Source organism: Sinocyclocheilus grahami, unplaced genomic scaffold (assembly GCF_001515645.1).
Source record: "Sinocyclocheilus grahami isolate Dianchi unplaced genomic scaffold, SAMN03320097.WGS_v1.1 scaffold224.1, whole genome shotgun sequence".
Classification (NCBI taxonomy): Eukaryota; Metazoa; Chordata; class Actinopteri; order Cypriniformes; family Cyprinidae; genus Sinocyclocheilus; species Sinocyclocheilus grahami.
In genome coordinates this window covers 40,176-51,385 of record NW_015505403.1, presented here as the reverse complement: position 1 = coordinate 51,385, position 11,210 = coordinate 40,176, and the positions used below count along the sequence as shown (strand labels likewise).

The 11,210-nt window shown below is 38.9% G+C and overlaps 1 protein-coding gene across 1 annotated transcript in view; it reads right to left on the bottom strand.

Moving 5' to 3' along the window:
- The window catches only part of LOC107596888 (ryanodine receptor 1-like), a 112,156-nt gene that overhangs the window by 100,557 nt on the left and 389 nt on the right, over positions 1-11,210 (bottom strand). The window lies entirely within an intron of this gene.

Genomic DNA, 11,210 nt, shown 5'->3' with positions numbered 1-11,210 from the left:
TTCAGATGTATTTCCAAGAAAAAAAACATTGTCTTATATTCGGGTCAATACGGTATTTAAGTGTTCACGCAACATAATCTTTTATGTCTTAAGTGAACGTTTGGGTAACTGCTGGGGAAAAACATCTGACGTGCAACATTATATTAGATCAGTGCATTACAGTAAGTCTTAAAGAGATAGTTCACCCAAAAATTTAAATTTGATGTTTATCTGCTTACCCCCAGGGTAGGGGACTTTGTTTCTTCAGTAGAACACAAACGAAAATTTTTAACTCAAACCGTTGCAGTCTGTCAGTCATATAATGTAAGTGGATGAAATCACAGCTTTGAGAGTCAAAAAAACATACACGAACAAAACCAAATTAAACCCTGCGGCTCATTATGCTACATTGATGTGTAAAGACACAAAACGATCGGTCTGTGCAAGAAACTGAACAGTATTTATATTGTCTTTTACCTCATTTTCACCGCAATGTCCGAACTGTCCTGAGTGCGTCCTGAGTGCACTCTCAACAGCCGGCGTCTGACGCGTCTTCTTCTTCTTCTTGCTTTACGGTGGATCGCAGACCTATAAGTGCATTACCGCTACCTATCTCTCAAATGGACCATTGACACTCTATCTACAATATCAATTAGGAGTGTCAATGGCCCACTTGAGAGATAGGTGGCTGTTGAACGCGCTCAGGACAGTTCGGACATTGCGGTGAAAATCAGAGGTAAAAAACTATATAAATACTGTTCAGTTTCTTGCACAGACCGATTTCCGATTTTCCGATCTCCGTTTCGTGTCTTTACACATCAATGTACCGTCACGAGCCGCAGGGTTTAATTTGGTTTTGTTTGTGTATGTTTTATGACTCTCAAAGCTGTGATTCCCATCCCCTTACATTATATGAGTGACAGACTGCAACGGTTTGACTTAAAAATCTCAGTTTGTGTTCTACTGAACAAACAAAGTCACCTACATCTTGGATGCCCCGGAGGTAAGCAGATAAACATCGAATTTTCATTTTTGGGTGAACTATCCCTTTAATATAGGCCATCTATCTTATTAGGTCTAATATTAATCTAGCGGTAAAAGAAAAGAGGGAGACATTCACTGCTCTTGAATGAATTGCTTTTGTAGTTTTAATAATCAATTTATTTGTAATGAACACACTAAATTGATTTTTTACATTTGATTATTTGTTTTTCTTATTTGAATGCTTTTGTTTATATGTAAAATGAAAAAGGTAATGCATTATTTGTTTCTTTCTGATATTTGCACACTGATTTTCGCATCTGTTCTTATTTATAATAACAAATTAAAATAGCTATATTGTGATTACTTATACAGTAATTTATTAAGAAAGGAACTGGAGGAAAAGATGCAATGATAGGTGATTTTGCTTTGGAACCTTCAGAAAACTTTAACTCGATTTTTCTCAAAATTGACTTTGCCGACTCTTTCGACTTCAAACGGGTGTAGCTCAGTCAAATTTGAAGGTCTTTAAATGGAGAATGTGAAAGTAAAAAGTAACTAATTTTGGAAAATTTGCTCATTGTGACTCATTTTGCCAGAACCTATCAAATATAGGCCTATTTATGCATTATCTAAGAGACAAAAAGGATATTTTGTATTAACAAACATCTTTTGAATTTTAATCGAATCAATAGAATAATTTTACATAATAGCTTTTATTATACAACATGTGAGTAAATACATGATGACAGCATTTTCATTTTGGGTGAACTGTGAGGATGATAAAATACTTTCTTCTGCACCAGCTAGACAGTTTGACCACTTTATTTTGTTTGAGAAACCTGGTTGAACTTATTTTTTACAATTTACCTTTTTGTTTTGCATGTCCAATGATATCTTGCAAGTTAAAAGAGGAAAAGCCCCAAAAATGTCTTTGGTGGCTCCATGCAGCACCTTATCAATCCTACATCTCCAGAAATAAGACCACTTTACAGAGCAGCATATATTTTCTAGCTTCAGAGGAACGTGTGTGCATGTCATAACATGAGTGTAGCTCAGTTGACTGGGATTTGATAGCAGATCTTACTGCAGGCAGTAACTCCAGGAAGGAGATATCACATAATAAATACACGTAAATACATGATGACAGCATTTTCATTTTGGGTGAACTGTGAGGATGATAAAATACTTTCTTCTGCACCAGCTAGACAGTTTGACCACTTTATTTTGTTTGAGAAACCTGGTTGAACTTATTTTTTACAATTTACCTTTTTGTTTTGCATGTCCAATGATATATTGCAAGTTAAAAGAGGAAAAGCCCCAAAAATGTCTTTGGTGGCTCCATGCAGCACCTTATCAATCCTACATCTCCAGAAATAAGACCACTTTACAGGCAGCATATATTTTCTAGCTTCAGAGGAACGTGTGTGCATGTATTAACATGAGTGTAGCTCAGTTGACTGGGATTTGATAGCAGATCTTACTGCAGGCAGTAACTCCAGGAAGGAGATATCACTTACCATGAAGACAGAACCACAGCAGGTGAAGAGGACGACAAAACGGTTGCCAGTGTCCTACTTCACAGCTTTTTAAAGATTGCCAGCATTTTGATAGCCACATAAATGCACACAGAAAAAGGCAGCATGTCTGTGTTCATAGGTGGACCGTCTTGAATGAAAACAAAAGGGGGGGGGGGTCTATATACAAAGAACAAGTCTGATTTTTTTACACAGTGGCCTCAAAAAGTATTTAGACACTTTTAAAAATGTAATAGTATTAGATGCAAAATATCAAATCAAATGCCATTTACAAATAAATGACATTTTCTGAGCCACTGTTGCTGTTACATACAACTGACTAATGTCAAGGTGGTTTTAGTTAACTGTAAACATAAAATATCAAATCTGACAACTAGAAAGTGTCTAAATGCTTTGTCTCTGAACAGTGTAACCTCATTTACAACCTAACAAGCATATTTTGGTACAATGCTTTGCTCAAAAAACTACTGCTACTGTATCCTACTTTTAAAAAACTGCAGTTGTTTTGATATGTTATCTAATTCAATGGCATTCAAACATTTTAAAAGATGATTTTAGTGTCCAAATATTTTATGAGGCCACTCTAGTTATAACTCTACCTGACAGGAAAATTATGAGTCTCTTCCAAAAACACATAAACCCTACACTTACAAATGCACCTCTCTGCCATTAATACAGCACTAACATCACTTGAAACATTATTGCAGTTCTTTTGGTCTAAAACATGTTTTGCTGATGCCTTCCAATTTCATCCATCTTTACGCTTCTCCAGCTTCTCTCTCTTTCTCACTCTGGGGCCTTCCCCCACTCCTTAACATTGCTATTTTGGGTGAGTGCACCTGTCATTCTCACATTCCCCTCCACTGCTGACTGGCAGATAGTTCAGAGGCTCTTTCAGGGCAGAAGAGTCTCTGATCCCACAGCCACATAGAAAACCATGCATTAACTTCAACATCCCATGTGCAACTATTCCAACCACTGAAACCAGTCACACACAGAAAAGTATTAGGAAAAACACTCGTTTTATTCAACAAATATATCAAATCAGACATTAAAGCCTTTTACAGTACTAAAGATGTCTGTTTCAAATAAATGCTGTTCGTATTCATCAAATAATGTGTTATGTATTGCGGTTTCCACAAACTATTAAGCAGCAACTGTTTTCAACATTGATAATAAAGAAAATGTTACTTGAGCACTAAATCAGCATATTGGAATGACTTCTCAAGGATTGTGAAATAATTATAGGAATAAATTACATTTTAAAAATATTATTTAGAAAACAGTTATTTTAAATTATAATAATATTTCACAACATTACTCTTTTACTGTATTTTTGATCAATTAAATGTTGCCTTTGAGAGCATAGAGACTTGAAAAACATGAAAAAAGTGTACCGACCCCAACTATATATATATATATATATATATATATATACAGGGTTCATAGTATTTTCAACTAAATGGCAGAAATTACTCAAACTTACCTACTGTAAACTGTAATATTTGATAATCAGTTCATCTAGCCTACAGCTCTCATGGTCAAATAGAAAGTATATTAAAATCATAGCAATATCAATATGAATATATTTGCTCAGCAAGTGGAACAACTTGAGATTTTTTAACATTAAGACAGTCTACATTTACAGTGGAAAATCTGACAAAACTATAAAAAAAATCATCTTTTGATATTATCAAAAACGGACTAATGGCACAGTGATGAAAAACTTTGGCTGATTAAACAAACAAACTGTGTACACCTCGTTCTCTAAGCGTAATAACTGTACTATGGCTTGGTCCCAGGGGTCTACATGAGAGCCACTTATAAAGGTTCTCATCACTGATGCAGTTTCATCAACAGTTGAAAACATCTAGAGCTCTTAAACATGAAAAATCTGCAGTTTTATGAGTCATAACCATGACTTCACCAACTGAATTTCAAAATGTTTGACTCATAGAAGCTCTAACCTGTGCTTATGGGTCATTTTTTAGATAAATATAACATAAGCCTATTAATCTTGAATATTTGTTTATCCAACAAGCAAAGATCGGTTCCCAACAGTCTTTAAAATATCTTGTGCTCCAAAGAAGAAAGAAAGTTATACAGGTTCAGAAAGACATGAGAATGAGTAAATGATGACAGATTTTCATTTTTGAGTGAACTATTACTTTTAATGTTGTCAGTATTCTACAGCTGTTCTGCAAGTAAGTGCATTTTTAGTTCTATTATTTTACTACGGACCAAAATAGTGAGCAAAGCAAAGACACGACAATTAAATCGTGTATATATATATATATATATATATATATATATATATATAATATTCTCATTGAAAAGTGGGTATTAATGTGCTGACATAATGTAGATATTTGAGTCACTCTAATGTCATATTCTGTTTATTGATTTCTGAACCCTTCCACTACTGTTTTTTATGAGCAATGATTAACATCCCCTGCATGACTCAATTCTTTATTTACCAATATTTCACACTAAATTCTTTTCAACACTGATAAAAAAAAACTTACAAATAAAAATGTTATTGGAGAGATTATGTATATTCCTTTAACTTTGTCAGACAAACTATATTTTAAATGTTTCTTGAACTACTAAATGTAGAATAAGTTGATGTTATATATATAAAAAAATAAAGTCAAATTCTAGGCAATTTACTAGCTTAAAATGTTACTTAAACTACATACTTGAAATAAACAGCAATAACTTTTAATGTATTTTGAGGGTCCTAGTACTGTAACAGTCTACTGAATATGCTCAGATTGATCACTGATTATGCACTTGAATAATTTACTTGGCTATACATATTTATTATTCTAAATGAATTGATATTTTAGTGTCAGACTTTGTTCTGTGTTTTGTGTGTGTGTCCGGTAGTAGTAGTGCACTCCACTCAGTAGTGCAACCATGACATTTAGCTTTAATTAGTTCTTTTGATTCCATTTTGTTGTAAACTAGTCAGCCTTTTTTCAGTCTGCGCAACAAACTATTGTGCAAATTTTGACAAACTGGTTCTACATGGTTATTATGTAATGTTAATGCTCAGTTTAATTTAAAATGCAAACTTACTGAACTTGGTTTCACAAGTAAAATTGTTATTTTTGAGTATTATATTACATCTGATGAAAGCACAGACCAGTATTAATTGTAATTTTTTTTTTCATAAGCCGAGTTGATTAAATACAAAAAAGTACTAAAGCTGGTTGCCTCAAGTTTATTACATTCTCTCAATTTCTTTTTTTTTTTTACAGTGTTGATGAATAACTGCTATGTGAACACAAAACTAAAGGTTCTTTATTGGCATTGGCATTAACGCCATTAGAACCTTTCCATTGCACAACTTCATAGTGGACTTTTTTTTTTGTATCATTAAACTAAAAAAAAAAACTCAGTTTGTTTTAATATATTTTTTAGCCTGCTTCAGTTTTTTTTTTTTTAGTACTTGAACTTAACTTTATAACTTTCATTTTGTATTTTGTATTATTTTTGTTTAAGTTTTTTTACGTTTTGAGCCAAATCTAATCTTTATATTTTGATGTATTTTAGCTTTATTTCAATCAACAAAAATAATTTCTAATAGTTTTAGTTAAAAGGTTTAGTTAAGTTTAAGTTAAAATATTCAATTTGACTTGAAATAACATGCACTGTTCACAATAAGTAAAGTAAAATAGGGTCTGCAGTGACAGAATATGTTCTCTCATATCTGATTTGGGTAAAAAACTATTTTGAAGTGTACTACATATACACTCCTCTTTCCCTTTCACTCATCCCTCTCCTCTCCAGTCCTCACAGTGATATAAAAAACAACAGAAAGTGAAAGTGGGAGTGTTGAGAGGAAGAGGTGGGTCACCTCTACCATCCACACACACACACAGTCAAAGAATTCATACTTCACAACAGATGCCACTAAACTTCAACCATAAATCAATTGAAAAACCAACTAAATTAATTATTAATTTACCAAAAGAGCAAAATGTTCAAAGATTTCTTGTTAGAACGTTATTTAAAATCATGTGATACCTGTAAAGGATCATTTCACTACTGACAAGACTATTTCCTTTCCAGTGTCTACAGTATTAAAGACTACACAACATTATTTTGTCACGCTACGCTATTGAGGGAACACGCTGGAGTCACGAGGAAACGTTTAACAGTCTTTAATCAAGAAACACAGGAGATAATCCACAATGGGCGCTTGAGCCAACACACGTAGAGAACAAGTAGACCTGACAAACACAAACTGAACAGACTAGGACTTTTAAACACAGGGCAATCAGGTGAACACAGGTGACAATGGCACATAATCAAACTAAACTAGGACAGGAACTTGACCAAATAAGGCAAAACAGGAACTGAAACATGACAAAACAGGTCCAACCCTGACATTTCGCCCCTTCCGGAAGGTGTGTCCTCGCACCGTAGGCAACAACAGAGGGAGGCATAGGTGGGAGCTAGGGAGGAGGCTCATGAGGAGGACGGATACCCGGGAGGGGGCCAGCAAACAAAGACCAGGGAGGCGACGAAGGAGGGAGGAGCCAGGGAGGAGACAGGAGGGGCCCGGAGCAGGAGGAGCCAAGCAGGACCCAGGCAACAGCCATGATGGCGACCCACGGTGGAGCCGACAGAGGGAGGAGCCATGGAGGAGGAATGGCCGCCGACTCCAGGGGGCTGACCAAATGCGGCGGAGCAGGTGGTTGAGGAACCCGAGGCGGAGATGGAGAGCCAACAAGCCAGGGGGATGCCGAGGATCCGGGCGGCCAGGGTGGAGCCGAGGGCTCTGGCGACTGAGGCGGAGATCCGGAGATCCACAGTGGAGCCTGAGGTGATGGCGGGTCGACGCCCGACCAAGGCGGAGTCGGAGGGACGAGGGAGCCTGGTGGATTGATGGGTGACGGTGGAGGCGAGGGAGCTAGGAGCCGAGGTGGTGCCGTTGGGTCTATGGGTCGAGGCGGAGGAGAGGGATTCTCCAGCCATGGCGATGCTGGAGGATGGCATAGCCACGGTGCTCGCACCGTATTGATGGTGGGCTGAGGGCGAGCAGAGGGGCTGCCAGATAACAGCGGTGGAGGAGAAGGCAGGAGCGGGTGGGAGGGCTGGCATTTGTGAGTCTCCGGGCATTCAGGGCTTAACTCTGGATCGGAAGCCCCCTCTAGGCTGAACATTGGAACAGGATGAAGCTCAGGAGGAGCAGACACTTGAGGGCGCTTACGAGGAGCTGGCACTGGAGGGCTCTCTGGACTGGATTCAGGGACTGGAGCCCTCTCCACTTCGGTGTGGCACATTCGCCGCGCCATACTCAGCCGCGGTGCAGGGGTGGAGCTCCTCTCCGCGCTCACACCGTCTGCAGCTTTCTCCCTCGTGGCTGGCACTGTCGCCGGCTCTCGCACCTGGTCTGACGGATTCAGCTCTACGTCCGGGGCGATCCTCTGTTCAGTCGCTCTGCTTTGCGCTGGCTCGCTGATCGCGGCGGGAAATGGCTCCGCACAGCGGGGAGATGGTGGGCTGGGCTCTAGGTCCGGAGTGGATCTGGCAAAATCATCCTCGGGAGTGACGGTGAGAGGAGGCCCGTTTCTCGCCAGAATCCACTCCACAAATGCGCCGAAATCCTATCGAGGACCATCTTCGGACGACGGTGCTCTGCACTCGATGTTTAGACTGGCATCGTAGAACACACAGAGCGTGTCGTCCGGGTAGCTGGTGGTGCTTGCTAGCAGCTGGAACAGTCTAGTATGGTCCTCGAGAGCTTTGTCCCCCTGCTCCAGCAGGAGGAGGAGCCATTCGGGGCGAAGAAGGGCATCCATCCAGGGAACACAACGGAAAAAAAGATACTGGGAAAAACAAGAAAACAAACGGAGGGGAAAACACAGAGGTAACTGTTTTTGGGTCAGGTCTTCTGTCACGCTACGCTGTTGAGGGAACACGTTGGAGTCACGAGGAAACGTTTAACAGTCTTTAATCAAGAAACACAGGAGATAATCCACAATGGGAGCTTGAGCCAACACATGTAGAGAACGCTTAGACCTGACAAACACAAACTGAACAGACTAGGACACAGGGCAATCAGGGGAACACAGGTGACATCAATGGAACATAATCAAACTAAACGAGGAGAGGAACTTGACCAAATAAGGCAAAACAGGAACTGAAACACATGACAAAACAGGTCCAATCCTGACAATTAGATTGTATTATCTTTAAATTAATTTTTAAATGATTATTATTTTTAATTATTGTCCCTGAATCAGTAGGATACTCTTGTAATAAAGTAGCGGTGGCTGGCTGGGACAGATTTTAATATCAATTCTGCTTAAAAAGCTGCAATCTAATCCTGTTTACCAGAAATAAACCAGTTCCCGAGCAGGTTTAAGCTTACGGACCTGTTGCTATGACAGCAACTTCGGGATGAGCTTCGAAGAACCAACCAATCCAAGATCATGCCAAATCGTCAACAATCAAATCCAGCTAACTGAGTTAGCCAAGTATGAAGAATGGGCCTCTGCTCCCCGACAAAGGAAAAAATATATTACCCAGTTTGTGTGTTTGCAGTCTAAGTTGAATGTGATGAGATTTTAAGAGTAGCTCAAGAAAAATTATACAAAGAGGATAAGAAACACGTCTTTTGGCTGCATGCAAAAATACTGTGCTCAAACACAGCCTCATTCAGAACAGTCTAGTATGGTCCTCGAGAGCTTTGTCCCCCTGCTCCAGCAGGAGGAGGAGCCATTCGGGGCGAAGAAGGGCATCCATCCAGGGAACACAACGGAAAAAAAGATACTGGGAAAAACAAGAAAACAAACGGAGGGGAAAACACAGAGGTAACTGTTTTTGGGTCAGGTCTTCTGTCACGCTACGCTGTTGAGGGAACACGTTGGAGTCACGAGGAAACGTTTAACAGTCTTTAATCAAGAAACACAGGAGATAATCCACAATGGGAGCTTGAGCCAACACATGTAGAGAACGCTTAGACCTGACAAACACAAACTGAACAGACTAGGACACAGGGCAATCAGGGGAACACAGGTGACATCAATGGAACATAATCAAACTAAACGAGGAGAGGAACTTGACCAAATAAGGCAAAACAGGAACTGAAACACATGACAAAACAGGTCCAATCCTGACAATTAGATTGTATTATCTTTAAATACATTTTTAAATGATTATTATTTTTAATTATTGTCCCTGAATCAGTAGGATACTCTTGTAATAAAGTAGCGGTGGCTGGCTGGGACAGATTTTAATATCAATTCTGCTTAAAAAGCTGCAATCGAATCCTGTTTACCAGAAATAAACCTGTTCCCGAGCAGGTTTAAGCTTACGGACCTGTTGCTATGACAGCAACTTCGGGATGAGCTTCGAAGAACCAACCAATCCAAGATCATGCCAAATCGTCAACAATCAAATCCAGCTAACTGAGTTAGCGAAGTACGAAGAACGGGCCCCTGGTCTCGAAATATTAAATTAATTAACCACAATTCAGTTTGAGATTCCAGAAGTTTGAAGAGTCACATTTTTTTATTTAATATTTTCAATTTAATTTTCTATTTAATTTAATTAATATTTTCTTTTAAGTTATCCTGCGTCCTACTTGGGAATTGGCTGAGGCCCCCTAGTGGGTCCAAGCCCTCTGTGTATTTTAATTTTTTCCCCCAGTTTTCTATGTAAGAACCACTGACTTAGCGGTTAAAAACTTTGACAATCTTTCAATTTCAATCTTTCAATCTCCTATATGCCACAAATGCTGTATAATTCCAATCCTGCTTGCTTTTTTTTTCTTCTCATTTGTACTTTTCCCTCAAACCTTTGGTTTTGTCTGTATGTCTGACCCTATAGACTATCTAAGCAGTTCGTTTGCTCACTTACGCTCTACTTAAGTTTGAGGAATGAGGGGGCAGAGGCCAGCTGTCCCCCTCTCAAGGAGCTGGCCTGCTTGTTGCGTCTTTCACTCCTGTTCTGTAAGTCTCTCCTTTCCTGAGGTAAAAATAGCTAACGATGCAAACAGATGCACCAGCCGCTGTCCATCCACACACACTCACGTACATCCACTGAATGACAGAATCTTCTAGAAGAATAAGCGAAAAAATGCAGCACTTACAACATGAGTTCACAGTCAGCAACAATAAAAGCAGGACATGTCCCTGATTAGAGACATCGTCCCTCACTGAGTTGTTAGGCAGGCTATCAACTCCTTAAGCAGGTCAAAAGACATGTGGGCCACCATAAAAATAGTAAACTATATACAGGGTGAGAACCAGGCTTGCAAAAACGTCCATCAAAAATTGTACAAAAACATCACGGTAATAATTCAGCAAACCAGCCCAATGGATGAGACCAAAAGTGTGGATGGGGAAGTTCACAAAATATCTATTACAGTGCAATCACATTTACCATTATTTAATTGAAATCCAGTCATTTAAATAGGAATCTACAAGATCGGAAATTTCTTTGGAGATTTCCCTGTGCAGATTTTCCAAAGGGTTCAAGATGTTCAGGCAAATTTCAGAAAACTGCTTTGTTTGAAAGTATGTTCATACATCGCTACAAAAATTGAATTTTTTTGTATTTTTGCCCGTGAAATTTCACTAATGTTACAGTGGTTTAAGCGCCCGACAAATAAATGAGCATGCATTCTTAAAAACAAACAAACAGATCACCAATCACATGCAGGGACATTTCTAACACTTTAACAACATTAATGAT